The 21,544-nt window shown below is 43.2% G+C and overlaps 2 pseudogenes; one reads left to right on the forward strand and one right to left on the reverse strand.

Moving 5' to 3' along the window:
* Window positions 1-2,932: 2,932 nt before the first annotated feature.
* Window positions 2,933-3,033, forward strand: LOC120366932 (small nucleolar RNA U3; annotated as a pseudogene).
* Window positions 3,034-15,555: 12,522 nt separating this feature from the next.
* LOC120366927 (small nucleolar RNA U3) lies at window positions 15,556-15,629 on the reverse strand (annotated as a pseudogene).
* Between the last annotated feature and the right edge of the window lie 5,915 nt (window positions 15,630-21,544).

Genomic DNA, 21,544 nt, shown 5'->3' on the forward strand with positions numbered 1-21,544 from the left:
ATGGCCTTGGAATGACATATTTTAAAACAGCAGGTTTGACATTTCTGGAAACACTTGCTTGGTATTCCTGAACTCCTCAGTGTTCAGCCGAAGATGGCAATTAGAACGTTTCATCAAGTCTACAGAAGAAGTCTTTTAAATCAGCCTTGGTAGGCTTTAGTTTCTCTAGCTTGAAGAAACACAGAACTTTATCCCTTTATCGGGTGTGAAATTCTACCCATCTAACAACATAATCGGAGTAACTGTGGGATTTCCTTCTTTGGGAGCCAGCTGTTTCAGGGGCCCTTCCCTGAACTAGGACTGAACCCTAATTTGACCAACAGAGTTCATTCATTCATCAAGTATTTATTGAGCAACTTTTATGTAAAAGCTAGATGCTGGGAAACAGTTCATTCTTCTGCCCAGTCAAGAGATTCAGTGCAGTTTGTGATGAATGCCACAACAGAGGGGTGCAGGTAAGGGAAATCTCCGAACTTGAGGAGGAGGAAAGGAGGAGAGAAACCATGGAGGAAGGGAAGGATCCCAGGCAGGAGAGGAAGCAAACAAAGAAGTCTGCAGGGTTTGAGAGCAAATGCCTTATGTTCTGCGAATTACATGCAGGGTCAGGATTACTGGTGCGAAGGGGCTCACAGGTGCGGAAGTGACAGAAGAACCTCACAGGCCAGGCTCCAGGGAGCTACATTTGATCTGGAAGGCCATGGAGAACCACAGATGGGTTTTCAGCTACTTTAGAAAAATCCCTCTGACAGTAACACGGGAAATTGAATGGGAGGCCTAAGACTTGAGGCTGAGAGACCTGGAAGGAAGCTGCAATCCAGAAAGACAGGATGAGACTCTGAATGAGGGCAGTGCCAGTGGAGGTGGAAAGAAGGAAATGGATCTGAAAGAATCTTTGGCAAGGAAAGTGAACAGGATCTGGAGAGAGAGAGGATTGTAGGCTGATTTCAATTACAGCCTAAGCAACTTGCAGATATTCACTGAGGTACAGGCCAGGAGAAAGCACAGGTTTTGGTGAAAATGTTGAATTTAGTATTCTGCCATGGGAGCAAGTGCCATCACTCTGGTCCCTTGAAGGGCTTCTCTCCTCCATGCCCCGTTTGATCTAGTCTGCATTATGCGCAGCAGCTGCAACTCATCAGAAACAAAGCCACAACTCTGTACAGAGACACCTCCCGCCTCCCGGGAGGGCTCAACTATTACACTCCGCACTTTTCCAGTAATCCAAGTCAAAGAAGCCCCAGAGGACAGGTTAACCTCTAATCAAATATTTCCTTTTCTACCAGGTTCACTCTCCTTTGAAACCTCTTCCAGCCCCTTTGCTCCTGCAGCCTCCTCTAGTGAGGCGGGCTGAAATGTAATAAACAAGCATGAGGGAAGTGAAATAATATGGAACTGTAACTTGAGCCAGTGCCCTCCCAGAAATCCTCAGGCCTTCCATGGTGCCTTTGAGGCCTCTTTCAGGTCTGCAGCCTCCTTCCTTAGCAGGTACACTGTTGCCTGTGGTTAGAAGTGAAACCCAAAGCTCTAGACCTCAGTCACTGCTCACCAGAAGGGCAAAAGAGGGCGGAAGGCAGGCTTTGTGTTTACCTGCAGCTGAATACCTCCAATTGTGTCTGAGAAGTCTTTAACCTTGTGACAGGCGTTCCTTTCCTTTTTTTTTTTTTTTTTTTTGAGATGGAGTTTCACTCTTGTTACCCAGGCTGGAGTGCAATGGCGCGATCTCGGCTCACCGCAACCTCCGCCTCCTGGGTTCAGGCAATTCTCCTGCCTCAGCCTCCTGAGTAGCTGGGATTACAGGCACGTGCCACCATGCCCAGCTAATTTTTTGTATTTTTAGTGGAGACGGGGTTTCACCATGTTGACCAGGATGGTCTCGATCTCTCGACCTCGTGATCCACCCGCCTCAGCCTCCCAAAGTGCTGGGATTACAGGCTTGAGCCACCGCGCCCGGCTCGTTCCTTTCCTTTTTTGCTGCGATTACAGACTTGAGCCACTGAGGGAGGTGACTCTTCATTATAATGGCTTTTATGTGTGTGTTCCAAAAGCAGGTTTTTGTTTTTTATTTTTTAAGCTCACTACATAGAAACAGTTGTTTTTTTTTTGTTTTTTTTTGTTTTTTTTTCTTTTTTCTGAGACGGAGTTTCACTCTAGTTACCCAGGCTGGAGTGCAACGGCGCGATCTCGGCTCACCGCAACCTCCGCCTCCTGGGTTCAGGCAATTCTCCTGCCTCAGCCTCCTGAGTAGCTGGGATTACAGGCACGCACCACCATGCCCAGCTAATGTTTTGTATTTTTAGTAGAGACGGGGTTTCACCATGTTGACCAGGATGGTCTCGATCTCTTGACCTTGTGATCCGCCCGCCTCGGCCTCCCAAAGTGCTGGGATTACAGGCTTGAGCCACCGTGCCCGGCATAGAAACAGTTTTATTACAGAAGTTAAGCACACACACTCTGAAGTCACACTCCCCAGGTTTGAGTCTTGGATCTGTGGCTTGCCAGCCGTGACCTCATGACTCCTCTCTTTATCTTTGAAATGGGAATGATAATAGCACCTGCCTCATAGGACTGTTGTGAAGACAAAATGAGTCAGCCAATGTAAAGGTTTTAGTATAGTGCCTGTTACGTAGCTCTTGTTCCACAGACACATCCAGTCCTTTGTTGTGTCTGTGTTCTGCATCCCTTCCTAGATTCGGTCCTCTAGGAGGGTAGAGACCTCCTTCATTCATCTTCTAATCCTCCTGGCACAACAGGCCGTTCACCAGATTGGGTGCTCCACAAACATTTGTCAAATTGAATTTGTAAATCTGCAGGAGTTTGTGCTGGACAACGAGATATTTACAAGTTCCTAATCTATGCTGTGTTTTAATTACCTGTGAATCTTGTAAAGAAAATGGTTCTTGAATCAGGCTGGTCATCTAAAAACTTCTGCCCTAAGACTATACTTTCAGGGATCATTTCTATAGTTCGTTACTAAAAACTTCTGCCCTGTTTTAAAAAATCCAGGTCAACTATTTGTCATTTCTTGGTGCTGGACATTTCAAATCTTTTCTAGCTAAACGTTTGAGGTGATGGCTATCTGGAATGCCCTGGTTTGATCATATATTATATGCATGTATCCCATAAATATGTACAATGATCATGTATCAAAAAAAATTTTTTTTTTAAATCACATCATTGCCACTCTGCTTCTGTGAACAGGGAGACCTTTTACCTTCAGGCCTTTTCCAAGTTCCTTCCACTTGTAAGGCCACACCTTTTCCTTGGGGAAAAGATGCAAAACCTGTCTGAAGTTCCTGCCACCACATGCTGGGATTCAGTGCACTTAACTCACTCTGATTATATGTACATTGTGTGCACATCTAACTAACAATAAGAAAAGGTGAGAGAATGAAAGTAGCCGCCAAACTTAAAACAGATGTAGGGCCAGGCACTGTGGCTCATGCCTGTAAATCCAGCACTTTGGGAGGCCAAGGCAGGTGGATCACCTGAGGTCAGGTATTCAACACCAGCCTGGCCAACATGGTGAAACCCCATCTCTACTAAAAATACAAAAAAAATTAGCCAGTGTGGTGGCAGGCACCTGTAATCCCAGCTACTTGGGAGACTGAGGCAGGAGAATCACTTGAACTCAGGAGGCAGAGGTTGCAGCAAGTCCAGATCACGCCATTTCATTCCAGCCTGGGCGACAAGAGCAAAACTCCGTCTCAAAAAAAAAACAAAAAAAACAAAGATGTACATGTTGGTTAAAAACTGCAGAAAGAATGTGTAATTTTAAAAGTTTACTGACCATTAACAAAAAATGCAATATGCTGGTGACCAGTAATATGGTTAGTACCTGCAGAGGAAGAAATTGAAGAATTAGTTTCTTCAATTAGGGCCATGGAGACACACTAACTTTTTTTTTTTTTGAGACAGAGTCTTGCTCTGTCACCCAGGCTGGAGTACAGTGGTGTGATCCCGGCTCACTGCAACCTCTGCCTCCCAGGTTCAAGCAATTCTCCAACCTTAGCTTCCCAAGTAGCTGGGAATACAAGCACATGCCACCACACCCAGCTAATTTTTGTATTTTTTTGGTAGAGACCTGGTTTTGCCATGCTGGCTGGGCTGATCTTGAACTCCTGGCCTTGGGTGATCTGCCTGCCAGAGCCACCACCCAGCCAGAGACTTAAAGGAGAATTAGAGAAACTGGTAAGAAGCTGTCCATGGAAGGCAAAAATGATGGAAACATGAAATGGCATCCAATTAGAATTGTAATAAATTTGCTAATGTGTTACAAGCAGCAAAATAATAAGAATAAAAGAATTATTTTCTGAGCGGGAATTTTTTAAATAAAGTCTGAAAATGGGCAAATTAAGGGAATTTTCAAGAGAATCTTTGGCCACATCAGTTCTTACAAGTGCTGTTGGTTTTCTGCCTGGATTCTCTCTAGGCTTGTGCACCATCTCCTAGCTGATGCTTAACTTACATCTGCATCTTCTTGGGAAGAGTTCCCTTGGCTGGCAGGAGCTACTTTGTCCAGAAATGCCTAAGAAGTTACACACACTACCTGCAACCCACCTCTTTCCAGGGTCATCCTACTCCTATATAGGCCCCCTTGCCTCTGTATGAGATAAACTTTGGAGCAATGTATGCTCCAGATAGAGCTTTCTGCAGAATCAGGCTGAGGTAAGAGTTCTTTTTTCATTCTCGCTTAGCATCTTCTGATCTGCTTCCCTTACTTACAGGTTTCTCCCAAGGGCACTCCTTCAATAAATCACTTATGTAAGCATCCTTGTCTCAGGCTATGCTTTTAGGAACCTGCCTTAAGACAGCCAGGGAGGATGTCACTCTATAGTATTTCCCTCTATGGGGATAGATAGAATGCATTTTGCTTTCCTTGCATTATCTTTTGTTGTTTGTTTTGGTTTAAATGTTGAGGGCTGTTATTTAGGGTGAGGGAGAATTTTTTTTCTTTTTTTTGAGACAATGTCTCGCTCTGTCCCCCAGGCTGGAGTACAGTGGTGCTATATCAGGTCACTGCAACCTCTGCCTCCCGGGTTCAAGCGATTCTCCTGCCTCAGCCTCCCGAGTAGCTGGGACTACAGGCATGTACCACCACGCCTGGCTAATTTTTGGTATTTTCAGTAGGGATGGGGTTTCACCATGTTAGCCAGGATGGTCTCAATCTCCTGACCTTGTGATCTGCCCACCTTGGCCTCCCAAAGTGCTGGGATTACAGATGTGAGCCACTGCACCCAGCCGAGAATTTTTTATTTATGTATTTATTTTTACTAGAGTCTCACTCTTATCACCCAGGCTGGAGTACAGTGGCATGAACACAACTCAATGTAACTTCGACCTCCTGAGCTCAAGCAATCCTCCTGCCTCTGCCTTTCTTGTAGATGGGACCACAGGCATGCATCACCATGCCTGGCGATTTATTTTTATCTTTTGTAGAGATGGAGTCTCACTTTGTTGCCCAAACTGGTCTCAAACTCCAGGGCTCACATAATCCTGTCTCAGCCTCCCAAAGTAATGGGATTACAGGCATGTGCCACTGTGCTTGGCCTGGTGTAGAGTTTTTGGTTTTGTTTAATTTTGTTTGTTTAACAGAGTTTTCTCTTACTTTCTTGTTGTCTTCATCTTTCTAAGCCAAAGAATAATAAAAGATGTTTACTGAAATTTCCTTTAAAATTTGGCTGAGGTTAGGTAGGCCTATTCTATCTTAAATTTTAGTTAAGCCTGTTTCTAGGCATAGATTATACTCAATTATCAGAGCACGATAGTAATTTTGATCTGTATTTCCAAAAGACTCACTGTGGCCAGCACTGAATAAACAGTAATTCTATTATCATGAGGCAGGGAAGGAGCAAAGCAGGTATCAGATACTTTCTGTTGTATGAATCAGAAAACCTGACTCATTCTAGCTTAAATAATAAATGGAATTTATTGACTCAAACAACTGAGAAGTCCAAAGGAGAAGTCTGGATTTGGGCATAGCTTTATCCTGTGGGTAAACGGGCACAAAACACCTGGTTTCTTTTTGTCCCGTGGCCCTGCCTTCTACAATGTTCACTTTATTCTAAGTCTGACTCCCCTGGTGATTCCAAGAGGGCTGCCAGAAGCTCTCAGTGCTACATGCGTTCTCATTTATAGCTCAACAAGAAGAGAGAGGAAGCTCTTGTCCTCGCAAAATTGCCAAGCGTAACTCAGATTGGAACTGTGTAGGTCACCTGCCTTCTCCTGAACCAGTTGCTATGGCCAGGGAGATGGAATATGCTGATCAACTTAGTTTAGGATATGAACCCTATTGATGGTACTGGGAATGGAATCTGATTCCCATGAACTACATGGGTCCCCGCATGGAAATCAGGGCCTTCGGCAAGGGGGACAAACCGATAAACACCAACCTGCTTCATCAAACAAGCAAAGGCAGCAGAATATTGTATTCACTCAGCATTTATGAGCATGCCCTGTCCTGGGCTGCGGGGCACGTAACTGCGTATGAGACAGAAGGAAGAAGAGAGGGAGGAAAGAGAGGAAGTGCAGTGCGATACGTGACAGTGTGAACGAAGTGTTGATAACCAATGCCAACATGGTACTTTAGAGTTTATGCTTTTCATACAGTTTGCCTCACTAATCTCGATTGGAAAAGGAAAATTTGTCCTTATTTTTGGATGTCCAGTGTCTGAACTCCCTCCCTTCATTTGGGGAATCCTCCAGCTTAGGAGTCGTGGTTGAAGGCAGGGCCTTCTTCTACTCTGCAGGCTGAAAATGCCGGGTACTTGCTCTCATAGGACATGAGACAAGTAGTCTAGTTTTAACCAAGCAGACAAATCTGTGGCAGGCTTTGAATTGGGAGCTAGTGACACAAAGAAGCAGAGGCTGTGGATAATTCTTTCTAGCTGTCGTGGGGGAGATGGCAGCAATATAGAGCTTCTGGGACAACAGAGCAAGCAGAACACCCAACCCCCAGTGCCAGTGGTGTTGGCAGGACAAGCTGCAGCAGCTGTACTTGGTGAGAGCAGGGCGGTCTCTGAGGTTCTGCTGCTTGCTTTGTGGCATTCTTCCTATCTGTTTAAAACCCCTGATTTCCCAACTCTCCTAGCAATTCTGTGAACCAATAAATAGCCTTTTAATAAATTCAACCACACTCAGTTTCTATGGCTGCAACTTATGGAAATACAACCCTTTCAGGTCAGTATTATTGTAATTTTATAAGTAAGAATACAGGCTCTGAGACATAACATTACTGGTGCCCAGGACCACACTATTTTCCAACTTCAAACCCCATCCTTTATTCTGTATTTGTCTCATTCTTAGGTGATGAGCAACTGGAAAAGTTTCCTTCATTCCTAAAACATTTCCTTCCTCTCCCCATCTGTTTAGTGTCTAAGTGCACCATTAGAGAGGGGTTCTCTGAATCTGAAAGGCTTTTCCCTCAATTAAAAGGCAAACATCAAGGAATCTTGAGATCAGCTGATCCTTAAGTAATGGGTCGAAAAAGTGGGAATGCTTACCTTAGAGAGGATTTCTTTAACAGGCTTCTTGGAGAGCAAAGGCCCATGAGAAATGCAGATGAGAGAGAAAAATACTGAAAGAGGAGGAATCGGGTTGCCAAAGCCAAAGGTACCTGTGTGACTGGGGCAAAAAAAAACAAAAAAACAAAAAAACAAAAAAAAAAACAGAACTTGCCCCCACATTTCTAAAGAGAATCTTTGATTCAGCTGCCTGGTCACCTGGATAAACAGTGACATTCTAAGCCAGGAGAGGCACAGGGGAAATGAGATTACATGATGCTAATGGTTCTCAGCCCTTGCTACCCTTTTGTTTTTCTTGTTTCGTTTTTTGTTTTGAGATGGAGTCTTGCTCCATCATGCAGGCTAGAGTGCAATGGCGCGATCTCAGCTCACTGAAACCTCCGCCTCCCAGATTCAAGCGATTCTCCTGCCTCAGCCTCCCAAGTAGCTGGGACTACAGGAGTGTACCCACACACGCAGCTAATTTTTGTATTTTTAGTAGAGATAGGGTTTCACCATGTTGGCCAGGCTAGTCTTGAACCCCTGACCTTAGGTGATCTGCCCACCTCGGCCTCCCAAAGTGCTGTGATTACAGGCATGAGCTGTTGCACCTGGCCCTGGCTACTCTTTTGAGCAGCTCAGGGGGCCTTTAAAATATACTGGAAGAGGGCCAAGGGAGGTGGCCCACGCCTGTGATACCAGCACTTTGGAAGGCTGAGGTGAAAGGATTGTTTGAGCTCAGGAGCTCCAGACCGGCCCAGGCAACATACTGAGACGGTCTCTGTTTTTTGTTTTTGTTTTTGTTTTTTAATATATGTAATAACATAAAATATACTGGTGCAGGAGGAAATGGGGGAATGGCTGCTTAATGGGTACAGGGTTTCCTTTTGGGTAATGACAATATTAGGGAAGTAGATAGGGCCAATAGTTTTACAACCTTGTGCATGTACTAACTGTCACTGCATCCTTGACCTCCCCGACTCAAGCAGTCCTCCCACTTCAGCCTTCCAAATAGCTGGGACTACAGGCATATACCACCATGCTTGGCTAATTTTTATATTTTTTGTAGAGATGGGTTTTCTCTGTGTTGCCCATGGCTGTTCTTGAACTTCTGGGCTCAAGAGATCTGCCCACCTCAGCCTCCCAAAGTGCTGGGATTATATAGGCATGAGCCACTGTGCCTGGCCAATTGTGCCCTTTAAAATGATTAATTTTATGTTATGTGAATTTCACCTCAATTAAAAAAAAATTTAGCATCCCCTGAAATGAAAGAGGGTAATAATGAGTTTATATGAGGGTGGAAGCAGATCTTGAGAAGCATGCAACCTTAGTAGAGTGATGACATAGTCTATAATGAGCTAGCAACTTTCTCCTAGATGCCCTCAAGATCACTTCAGGTGAATAATGAATGGTGAAGATTGACCTACTTTACTTTTCAAGGCTTTTGTAGGAGTTGGACTTTGATTTCTTTTGGATGTGAATCTGGGCTGAGACAAGGCAATATAACTTAGTTTCACCAGGGTTCTACCTTATACATATTTTACAGGTTAGACAAAGGCTGGCCCTAGATCCCAGCAACAGATTTGAATAGGACCAAATACTCTCTTGCCCAGATGTATTATGGTGTGCCAGATCTGAAGACATACTCCAGTAAAAACAGCACGATACTGGGGTGGTGCACTCTTGCATAAAGGACTTAGGGCATGACTCCCATCCCTAACCAGAAAAATGTTCAGTTACCAAGAATGTCCTGGCAGCCAGCAATTTCAGCCTCTAATTTTGATGAAAACACTTGCTGAGACTGAACTTGCATAAACAAAGCACATTTACAACCAGTCAGCTGGATTCCATCTTAGGAGTACAAGCTGAAGCTCCGGAAGGTGACGAGATGGATGCTATTCACGGGAATAATCTGCAACCATCTCTCTGTTACAGGTCTGGGTGAAAAAGTTGTACAAGGAAAATAATAGTGATGGAGAAAGCAGCTACCAAATACTGCAAGCCCACATAAGAGCCAAAGCTCCGGGGGCCAGGTACGGTGGCTCACGCCTATAATCCCAGCACTTTCGGAGGCCAAGGCGGGTGGATCACAAGGTCAGGAGCTCATGACCATTCTGGTCAACACTGTGAAACCCTGTCTCTACTAAATAAATAAATACAAAAATCAGCTTGGTGTGGTGGCGCGTTTCTGTAATCCCAGCTACTTGCGAGGCTGAGGCAGGAGAATCACTTGAAATCGGAAGGCAGAGGTTGCAGTGAGCTGAGATCGCTACTGCATGATGCTAATGGTTCTTAGCTCTGGCTGCCCTTTTGCTTTTATTGTTTTGTTTTTTTGTTTTGAGATGGAGTCTCCAGCCTGGGCAAAAGAGCAAAACTCCATCTCAAAAAAAGAAGAGCCAAAGCTCCCTAGGAAACCCTAAGTGCGAGGGACACAGACAGAAGAGTGGGTCTGCAAAAGGGCCTTCATAAGAAAAAATTACTAGCTTAAGGGAAACACTCAAGAAAAGGAAAGAACAATGAAGCCACATAAAAGAGGATGAACTGATGTAACCAAAGATAAGACAGAACTCGCAGAAATTACAGCAAATCTGAAGCAGGTGATCCAGGCAAGTTCTCTAATGGTGCTTTCCAACACACCTTGCTCCCCATTCCCTGTCTGTGTCCCCAACCAGCACTTGGTTCTGCTCTGCAAGGTCTTCTGTCCATTTACTGGTTCATTCTGCAGACCTTGATTAAGCATGGTCTTTATGCCTGCACAGGGCTGCTGGCACACAGAAGTGAAGAAAACACAATTAAGGCCAAATTAAGAAGAGCCTTGCCGGGCACTGTGGCTCATGCCTGTAATCCCAGCACTTTGGGAGACTGAGGCAGGCAGGTCACTTGAGGCCAAGAGTGCAAGATCAGCCTAGCCAACATGGAGAAACTCCGTCTCTACTAAAAATACAAAACTTGGTCAGGCATGGTGGCAGGCACTTGTAATCCCAGCTACTTAGGACGCTGAGGCAGGACAATCACTTAAGCCTGGGAGGCAGAGGTGCAATGAGCCAAAATCTCACCACTGTACTCCAGCCTGGGTGACGGAGCAAGACTCTGTAAAAAAAAAAAAAAAAAAAAAAAAAAAAAAAAGAGAGAGACTTAGAGGTCTTAAGTACTAAAAAGGTGAGGGTCTCCTTGTCCCAAAAGAAAACTCAAAATTAAATCTGATTTTTCAAAATGACATAAACCTTGCATGTATGCTAACATTAAAATAGCTTCTTTCTAGATTTGGGAATTACAAAATTCAGATTTCATAATTAAAGATGAGTGTTTCACTCTCACTCTCACCCTGGTGTTCCTGCTTTGCTGATGCCTTCAGGGATGACCCAGCTATAAATGTTTACTCTACTTTTGAAAAGGCAAGGACAGCTGGGCGCAGTGGCACCTGTAATCCCAGCCTGTCGCCCAGGCTGGAGTGCAGTGGTGCAGTCTTGGCTCACTGCAACCTCCGCACCCCAGGCTCAAGCAGTTCTGGTGCCTCAGCCTCCTGGGTAGTGTATGCCACCATGCCCAGCTAATTTTTGTATTTTCAGTAGAGATGGGGTTTCACCATGTCAGCCAGGCTGGTCTCGAACACCTGACTCAAGTGATCTGCCTGCCTCAGCCTCCCAAAGTGCTAGAATTATAGGTGTAAGCCACTGCACCTGACCCCAAAAGGGGAAATACTTTTGAAACTAATAATATAAGGACATAGTCTCAGGATAAAGAAGAGATATTTTTTAAACTAATAATATAAGGACATAGTCTCAGGGTAAAGCTGGGCATGGTGGCTCACACCTGTAATCGCAATGCTTTAGAAGGTCAAGGGAAGCAGGCACATAGCTTGAACCCAGGAGCTCGAGACCAGCCTGGGCAACATGGCAAAAACCCATTGGCATGGTGGCCTATGACTTCAGTCCCAGCCTCCTGGCAGGTTGAGGTGGAAGGATCACCTGAGCCCAGGAAGTAGGGGGTGCAGTGAGCCATGACTGTGCCACTGCACTCCTGTCTGGGCAACAGAGTGAGACCCTGTCCTCCTCCCCCAAAAAAAGATTTCTTTTTTTTTTTTTTTTTTTTGAGACGGAGTTTCGCTCTTGTTACCCAGGCTGGAGTGCAATGGCGCGATCTCGGCTCACCGCAACCTCCGCCTCCTGGGTTCAAGCAATTCTCCTGCCCCAGCCTCCTGAGTAGCTGGGATTACAGGCACGCACCACCATGCCCAGCTAATTTTTTGTATTTTTTTTTTTTTAGTAGAGACGGGGTTTCACCATGTTGACCAGGATGGTCTCGATCTCTCGACCTCGTGATCCACCCGCCTCGGCCTCCCAAAGTGCTGGGATTACAGGCTTGAGCCACCGCACCCGGCCAAAAGATTTCTTTTTTTACCAAATGAAATTTAGATCTGTTCTCCCACACTATTCTTATTTTTTAAATGTCATGACAGATTAAAAATAATAAAAAAAATTCTTTTCTTATCATCAGTTTGGAGACCAGAATTTGGAACCACTACCAGTAGATAGTACAAAGTAGGTTGATAGGATGACCTAGGATAAAAACCCTGAGCCCATCGAAACATTATTCTGACCTATTTGACATTTCTTCTGTCCTGAAAGCATGCTTGCATTCAGGCACAGATGAATAGCATGCAAAAATATTCTATAGACAGTTGTTGGAAGACTGAAGACCAGAGAGGCCTCTTCACCAGAGGATGATTGAGAGCCGAGGAACATAATGTTCTCACCCTGACACATTCAGAGAGTGCACTTGTGGCTCCCTACACCTATGTTCCTATATGTGTGCTTTTAATGGGTCACCAGCTTCACCAGCAATAGCTCTTGCAATTGCGGCTTCTCAGGAGCCAGGAAGTGAAGAAACCCAAGCGCGATGCATACAGGAGGCTGAGTCTGTGTGGGTGGTGGCAAGGTGAGAAGAAAATGTGACAAGTGTGAAACCACAAGGAAATTCAGAGTTGGTTCCAAGGCTTAACCTTTGCATGAAGTTCTAGAAAGTTTTCAGAGTCTGCATGGTGACTAAGCTTCATGTGCCTTCTTAGCAGTGGTGAGGAAAGAGTTGAACGGGTGTTGCAAACTGAGGTGATCTAGGCGTTTTCAGGGTTTACATGCAGTCTATCCATTTTCTTTTTCTTTGTTTTCTTTTTTTTTAATTGAGAGAGAGACAAGAGAGACAAGGTATTGTCCTGTCATCCAGGCTGGAGTGTAGTGCTGTGATTATAGCTCACTGCAGCCTCAAACCCCTTGGCTCAAGTGATCCTCTTACCTTCACCTCTCAAAGTGCTGGGATTACAGGCGTGAATCACCACACCTAGCCTCACACTTCTCGTTCTTTAAGTTATCATTAAAATACTTTAATAAATCAGGATTAGAAAGTTTCTTAATGATCCGTCCAAAATTATTTATGCATTAGCGAAGCAAGATTGTTGAAAGGAATCAATGTCATGTGATTAATGTGATACTTCTAGTATCTGTAGACATGCACATCAAATAATACTTTAAATATATTTTCTATGTCATTTCCCCACAGGTAATATCAGTGAGGAAATCTATGTTAGGGCATATTTTTAAAAAAATCATATTCAGAAAAAAACCACATTAAAAAAAAATCACTATCAGAAAAAAAAGCAAATAAGTATAAAAAACCTTTGTACTGCATGGGTAGTCCGTCTACATGCTGCTCACAGTTTTACCCTGTGCCAGCCTATGCTCCCATGTGGATGCCCCTCTCGTCTTGCTTGAGCTCTGATACCATCACCAGGTCACATCATGCATGGATACCTTCCTCATGTGGCTCAGGCCCTGACTGTCTGCACTGAGCCACCAGTACTACCTTACGTGGACACCTGTCTCACCCTACACGGGCTCCCACTCCTTGCACTCAAGCAGCCCTCCAACATAGGTACCCTGCTTAGACTCTGACACCCCTTGCTGGGCCACACCCTGAGTGGATGATGCCCTCTTAGGCTCTGACACCTGTACTGGGTCACGTGACCACCTGGATGTCCACCTCACTTTGCTTGGCGGCTCTGCTTCTGGTTTTGCCTTATTTCTAGATTTACGTAGATTCAGACTTCATGATTTAGCCTTATTAAATAGTTCTCATTTTCTTTTTTTTCATTCGGAAATGTCTTTTTTTTGTTGCCCAGGCTGTAGTGCAGTGGAGCGATCTCAGCTCACTGCAGTCTCTACCTCCTGGGCTCAAGCGATTCTCCTGCCTCAGCCTTCTGAGTAGCTGGGATTACAGGCACGTGCCACTGCACTTGGCTAAATTTTGTAATTTTTAGTAGAGATGAGGTTTCACCTACGTTGGCCAGGCTGGTCACAAACTCTTGACCTCAGGTGATCTGCCCACCTCAGCCTCCCAAAGTGCTAGGATTTTGGGCGTGAGCCACTGTGCCCAGCCTGGAAATGTCTTAATTAGCTAGACTTTATCATCAGGAAGCTTTTTCTTTTTCATTTTCCTTTTTTAAATTTTTTTGAGATGACGTCTTGCTCTGTTGTCCAGGCTGGAGTGCAGTGGTATGATCTTGGCTCACTGCAACCTCCATCTCCCAGGGTCAAGCAATTCTCTTCTCTCAGCCTCCTGAGTAGCTGGGACTACAGGTTCATGCCACCACGCCCAGCTAATTTTTGTATTTTTAGTAGAGACAGGGTTTCACCATGTTGGCCAGGATGGTCTCAATCTCTTGACCTCGTTTTCTGCCTACCTCAGCCTTCCAAAGTGCTGGGATTGCAGACATGAGCCACCATGCTTGGCCAATGCTAGTATTTTGATAGGAATTGCATAAAATATATAGATCAGTTTGAAGCATTGCCATCTTACAATATCAAATCTTCTGATCCATGAACATAGGATGTCTAGGTTTTCTTTAATTTCTTTCACTGGTGTTTTACAGTTTTTTTTTCCTTTTCTATGGTACATGTGCAGAACATGCAGGATTGTTGCATAGGTACATACATGGCAATGTGGTTTCCTGCCTCCATTCCCCCGCTACCTATATCTGGGATTTCTCCCCATGTTATCCCTCCCCAACCTCCCTAACCCCACTGTCCTTCCCCTATTCCCCCACAACAGACCCCAGTGTGTGATGCTCCCCTCCCTGTGTCCATGTGTTCGACTATGAGTGAGGACATGTGGTGTTTGATTCTGATCTGGTGTCAGTTTGCTGAGAATGATGGTTTCCAGATTCATCCATGTCCCTACAAAGGACATGAACTCATAATTTTTTATAGCTGCATAGCATTCCATGGTGTATATGTGACACATTTTCCTTATCCAGTCTATGATCGATGGGCATTTGGGTTGGTTCCAGGTCTTTGCTATTGTAAACAGTGCCGCAATGAACATACACGTGCATGTGTCTTTATAACAGAACGATTTCTAATCCTTTGGATATATACCCAGTAATGGGATTGCTGGGTCAAATGGAATTTCTATTTCTAGGTCCTTGAGGAATCGCCACACTGTCTTCCACAATGGTTGAACTAATTTACACCCCCACCAACAGTGTAAAAGGGTTCCTATTTCTCCACATCCTTTCCAGCATCTGTTGTCTCCAGATTTTTTAATGATCACCATTCTAACAGGCGTGATATAGTAACTCAATGTGGTTTTGATTTGCATTTCTCTAATGACCAGTGATGATGAGCATTTTTTCATATGTTTGTTGGCTTCATATATGTCTTCTTTTGAAAAATATCTGTTCATGTCCTTTGCCCACTTTCGAATGGGTTTGTTTGTTTTTCTTGTAAATCTGTTTTAGTTCTTAGCCCTTTGTCTAATGGGTAGATTGCAAAAAAATTTTTCCCATTCTCTTGGTTGCCAGTTCACTCTAATGATTGTTTCTTTTGCTGTACAGAAGCTCTGGAGTTTAATTAGGTCCCATTTGTCTATTTTGGCTTTTGTTGCCAATGCTTTTGGTGTTTTAGTCATGAAGCCTTTGCCTATGCCTATGTCCTGAATGGTTTTGCATAGGTTTTCTTCTAGGGTTTTTATGGTGTTAGGTCTTATGTTTAAGTCTTTAATCCGTCAGTGCTCTACACATTCAGAGAAACTTCTCTAGTAGCAAACTATAGAAATGATCCCTGAAAGTACAGTCTTTGTTTTGTAGTTTTAAGTGTACAAATCTTGCACTTCTTTGGTTAAATTGATTCCTAAGTATTTTATTCTTTTTGAAGCCATTATAAATGAAGTTGTTTTCTTAATTTCATTTTTGGATTGTTCTTTGCGAGTGTATACAAATACAATACATTTTTGCATGTTGCTTTTGTATCTGGCAACCTTGCTGAACTTGTTTATTAGTTCTAATAGGTTTATAATGGATTCCTTAAGATTTTCTATATATAGGAGTAAATCATGGCATCTGCAAAAGAGATAGTCCTATTTCTTTCTTTCCTATTTGGATAACTTCATTTCTTTTTTTCTTATCTAGTTGACCTGCCTGGAATACTCAGCACAATGTTGAATAGAAAGTGAACATTCTTGGCTTGTTCCTGATTTTAAGGGAGATTTCAATCTTTTGCCATTAAGTATTATATTAACTATGGGTTACATTAATATTTTAATGAGCTGCTTTTGAGCTACTAGTCCTTATAAACTCATCCAGGAAGACCATTATTGATGCACCACTAAATGCCACAGCTTGGAATGGGGGCCCCACATCACTGAATACTGCCCCATTGCAGAAACTCAAGCTGCCCTCAGAAACAATGTTTCTGTCACCACTGCCACCACCAGGCACCACAACCAATTCCTGATTCTTTGTGTCACTTACTCTCAATTTGGAGTTGGAGGAATAAGAGTGCAGATATACTTTCACACTTGTCTTTCTTACCTGTTGATCTTCTCAGTGATGAGAAGGTATAGAGATCCATCATGAAGAGCCCACCTTTGGAATAAGCCTAGGGCAGTTCAAGTATGCAGCAGTGTAGTTGGAAGGAGGTCTTGTGTTGAAGCTGTGTTTAAGAGTTAACACACATTGCTTTTCCTTAAACTGTGTATTTATTTGGGGTGGCAGTATTAATTTGTTTTTCAAGTTGCTGGTAAAGACATGCCCAAGACTGGGAAGAAAAAGAGGTTTAATTGGACTTACAGTTCCACATAGCTGGAGAAGCCTTAGAATTACGGTGGGAGTTGAAAGGTACTTCTTACATGGTGGCGGCAAGAGAAAATGAGGAGGATGCAGAAGTGGAAGCCCTGATAAACCCATCAGATCTGTGAGACTTATTCACTATCATGAGAATAGCATGGGAAAGACTGGCCCCAATGATTCAGTTACCTCCCTCTGGGTCCCTCCCACAACAAACGGGAATTTTGGGAGATACAATTCAAGTTGAGATTTGGGTGGGGGCACAGCAAAACCATATCAGTGGCTTTGGACAAACTAATGGAAATTCTGTAGAGGCTGGTGACTGTAGCACCTTTCCACACCAAGCATAATTCAGACCTTAGCCTCCTGTGTAGCTGGAACTACAGGCATGTGCCACCACATTCAGGTAATTTTTGTATTTTTTTTAGAGATGGGATCTTGACATGTTGCCTAGGCTGATCTCACCACAGAGCAAGACTCCATCTCAAAAACAAAACAAAACAAAACAAAAACCAGCATCTTTTTTGCGGAAATTGATATGCTAATCTTAATACTCATATGGAAATGCAAGAGACTCAGAAAAGCCAAAAACAATCTTGAAAAAGAAGAACAAAGTTGGAGGATTCATGTTTCCTGATTTCAAAACCTAATATAAAGTTACAGTAATCAAGAGAGTGTGCTAACAGCATAAAAATAGACATGTAGATCAATGAAATGGAATTGAGCATTCAGAAATAAACCCTACTATTTTTTTGTGAATTGGTTTTCAGCAATGGTGCCAAGACCACTGAATGGGGGACCCCCATCTCAACCAAAAAAAAAATAAAAATTAGTTGGTCATGGTGGCACATGTCTGTGATCTCAGCTGCAGGGATTGGGGGGTGGGTGGTGCTATTAGAGGTGGGAGGGTCATTTGAATCCAGGAGGTCAAGGCTGCAGTGAGTCGTAATCACACCACTACACTCCAGCCTGGGTGATAGAGCAAGACCTGTTTCAAAGGACATTATCAAGAAAGTGAAAAGAAAAGACCCCCCATAAAATGAGGGAAAACATTTGCAAGTCATATATCTGATAAGGGATTTGTATTTAAAATACATAAAGAGTCTTACAACTCAACAATAAAAAAAAAAAAACTAAACTAAAAATGGACAAAAGATTTGAATGGACGTTTTCCCAAAGAAGACATACAAATGGCCAATAAGCACATGAAAAGATATTCAATGTTATGACATATTAGGAAAATGCAAATGAAAACCCCAACGAGATTGCTAAAGGGTATGAGAGTTCTCTTGTGGATGATGAACATGTTCTAAAATTGATTGTGGTGATGTTGCACTAAAAACCATTGCATTGTATACTTTAAATGGGTGAATTATATCTCAGTATGCAGGTAAATTATATCTCAGTAAAACTGTACCAAAAACAAAACAATCTCTCAATGAGACTACATTTACAAGGATGGCTAAAATAGAAAAAAGACAATAACAAGTGTTGATGAAAATGCAGAAAAAACTGTAACCCTTGCACGTTGCTGATGGAATTGTTAATGGTGCAGTCACTATGGAAAACAAGTTAGGCGTTCTTCAAAAGGTTAAATAGAGTTACTATATGACCCAGCAATTGCACTCATAGACATATACCCCAGAGAAATGAAAACACATGTCCACAAAAAAACTTGTACAGGAATGTTCATAGCAGCATTACTCAAAATGACCAAAACTGGAAGCAAGACAAATATTCATGATGAACAAATTAACAAAACTGTGTTATATCTATGCACGGAACAATATTAGGCCATGAAAAGGGAGGAAGAAACATACTGCAGTATGGATGAATTTTGAAATCACCATGCGAAGTTAAAGAGGTCAGATAGAAAAGACCACATATTGTGTGATTACATTTAAACAAAATGTTCAGAATAAGCAAATCCATAGAAACAGAAAGTAGATTAGTAATTGCCAGGGACTGTAAGGCATACTGGGGAATAGGGAGAGAGTGCTTAGGGATGTGGAGTTTCTTTCCTTGGGGATGAAAATGTTCTAACACTAGTCAGGATGTCTGCACGGTTCTGTGAATATACTAGAAACCACAGGATTGTACTCTCTAAAAGGGTAAATTTTATGTTAAATCTGTTAAAGTTTTTTTTTTTTTAAATCATGAGCATAGAAATATAAATACCACAAATGATAATAGCATTATCAAGTAAAATAGTGGCCAGGTGCAGTAGCTAACACCTGTAATCCCAAACTTTGGGAGGCCAAGGCCGGAGGATCCCTTGAAGCCAGGAGTCTGAGACTAGCTTGGGCAACACAGCAAGACTCCATCTCTTAAAAAAAAAAAAATAGCTGGACATGGTGGTGCATGCCTGTTGTTCTACCTCCTCAGGAGGCTGAGGCAGGAGAATCCCTTGAGCCCAAGAGTTCCAGGCTGCACTGAGCTATGATCAAGCCACTGCACTCTAGTCTGGGCAATGGAGTGAGACTCTGTCTCAAAAAGGCAAAAGTTGGCCAGGCACAGTGGCTCACACCTACAATCTCAGCACTTTGGGAGGCCTAAGTGGCCAGATCGCTTGAGGCCAGAAGTTCAAGATCAGCCTCGCCAACATGGTGAAACTCTACCTCTACTAAAAATACATAAATTAGCCAGGTGTGATGGTGCTATAATCCCAGCAACTCAGGAGCTGAGCCATGAGAATCGCTTGAACCTGGAAGGTGGAGGTTGCAGTGAGCCAAGATCGTGCCATTGCACTCCAGCCTGGGCTACAGAATGAGTGTGTCTCAAAAAAAAAAAAAAAAAAAAAAGGCAAATAGTGAACAGGACTCTAGTTAAAATATAGTGTGACCCCGTATGTGTTAGGATAAGCCTCTGAAAATACGGTTATTTTACATAAGTAGTCCAAAAATAACAGTATAGTAGCAAAAGGGATGATGAGTGTCCAAGAATTGAATTTTACTGACGGTTAATTTTACATGTCAACTTGACTGGGCTAACAGATGCCCAGATAGCTGGTAAAACAGGATTTCTGGGTGTGTCCGTGAGGTGTTTCTGAAAGAGATTAGCATTTGAATCAGTAGACCGAGTAAAGATCTGTCCTCACCCATTCAGTGGGTATCATCTAACCTAGGGAGAGTCGGAATAGAACAAAGAAGGTGGAGGGAGGACAAATTCTCTGTTTGAGATGGGACATACATCTCACCTCTTCTTGGACACCAGCACTCCCGGTTCTCAGATCTTTGGACTTGGACCAGGACTTACACCATCAACTCCCTGGTTTTTAGGACTTCGGATTCTGGCTGAATTACACTACCAGCTTTCTTGGTTCTCCGACTTGGATCTCCAAATGAGAGATCATGGAACTTTTTGGCCTCCCTCATCATGTGAACCAATTCCTGTAAGTCTCTTAATTCACAGGTATAGAGACAGACAGAGAGAGAGAGAGAGAGATTGAGAGAGAGAGAGAGAGAGAGAGAGATCCTATTGGTCCTGTTTCTCTGGAACCCTGACTGATACACTGGGCAATGTATTCATCTCTTCTCCTCAGTATATTGTTTGTTTGTTTGAGATGGAGTCTCATTCACTCTATCACCTAGGCTGAGGTGGAGTGGCACGACTTCAGCTCACTGCAACCTCACCTCTCAGGTGGAAATGATTCTCCTTTCTCAGCCTCCTGAGTGGCTGGGATCACAGGTGTGTGCTGGGATCACACATGGCTAATTTTTTTTGTAATAGAGGTGGGGTTTCACCATGTTAGGCAGGCTGGTCTCGAACTCCAGGCCTCCAAAAGTGCTGGGATTACAGGTGCGAGCCACCACTCTTGGCTGCTCAGTGTACTGTTTATTATGAACTTGTTCATAAGCCACCCATGCTTTTTTAGTGTCATTTTCAAACAAAACACAGGGACCTCTCTGAAAAACAGTGTTTTTTTTTCCCTAGAATAAGAACAAAACAATATTTTTCAAATTGAAAATTTTCTATCTGAAGGCAAAGACAAGACCAAAATTATAGCCACATCATTGATATCTATATTTCTTTAGCAAAACAAGGCTGTCAATCACTTTAATGCTAAAAAAGTATGAATCTATTTACAGAGCTAATGACACGTTTTATGCTTGAAGAGAAAGCAAACAGAAGTCCTTTAGCTGGTGACAGTCTAGGCTGTTGCAAAAATTCAACAACCTACAATGTGAAAGAGTCTGAGAACATACAGGATAAAACCAAACTCCGTTTCACCGTACTCTTACTCAGTAGTTAACACAGAAGACTTCTGTGACCAAATATGGGAAGGGTTTCCCTGCTAATTAGCAGGCAATCAATTCTGCAGCAGACACCTGCTGGGTGTCCTCTAATTCAATGAAAACCTGGAGAGATAGCATCAGATCCCATAGATTGAGGGCTCAGCCGTCCATTTCAGATGCCAACTGCAAGCCCCACATTGTTTTATCTGTGCTTCTGACAAACTGCTTATAAATCAGGATTTCCACAGTCTTCTCCTGGGGTTAGAATAATGTGTTAGAGTGGTTCACAGAATTCAGGGAAACACTCGAGTTTACTGGTTTATATAAAGGATATCACCAAAGGTACAAATGAACACCAGATGAAGAGATGCATAGGGAATGTTTGGGGGAGTGGGTACAAAGCTTCCATGCGCTTTCTGGGCACCATCCTCTAGGAACCTGCATGTGTTTGGCTATCCAGAAGCCCTCCAAACCCTGTCCTTTGGGATTTTTATAGAAGCTTCCTTAGGTAGGCTTGATTAGATCATTGGCCATTGGTAATCAACTTAACTTTCAACCCCATCTCCTCCCTGCGGGTTTCGAGGTGGGACTGAAAAGTCCCAAACCTCTAATCCTGCCTTGGTCTTTCTGGTGATCAGCCCCAAATCTGAAACTACCAAGGGGCTGCCAGCCACAGGTTGTCGCATTAACAT

Source organism: Saimiri boliviensis, chromosome 17 (genome assembly GCF_048565385.1).
Source record: "Saimiri boliviensis isolate mSaiBol1 chromosome 17, mSaiBol1.pri, whole genome shotgun sequence".
In the NCBI taxonomy this organism is placed as follows: Eukaryota; Metazoa; Chordata; class Mammalia; order Primates; family Cebidae; genus Saimiri; species Saimiri boliviensis.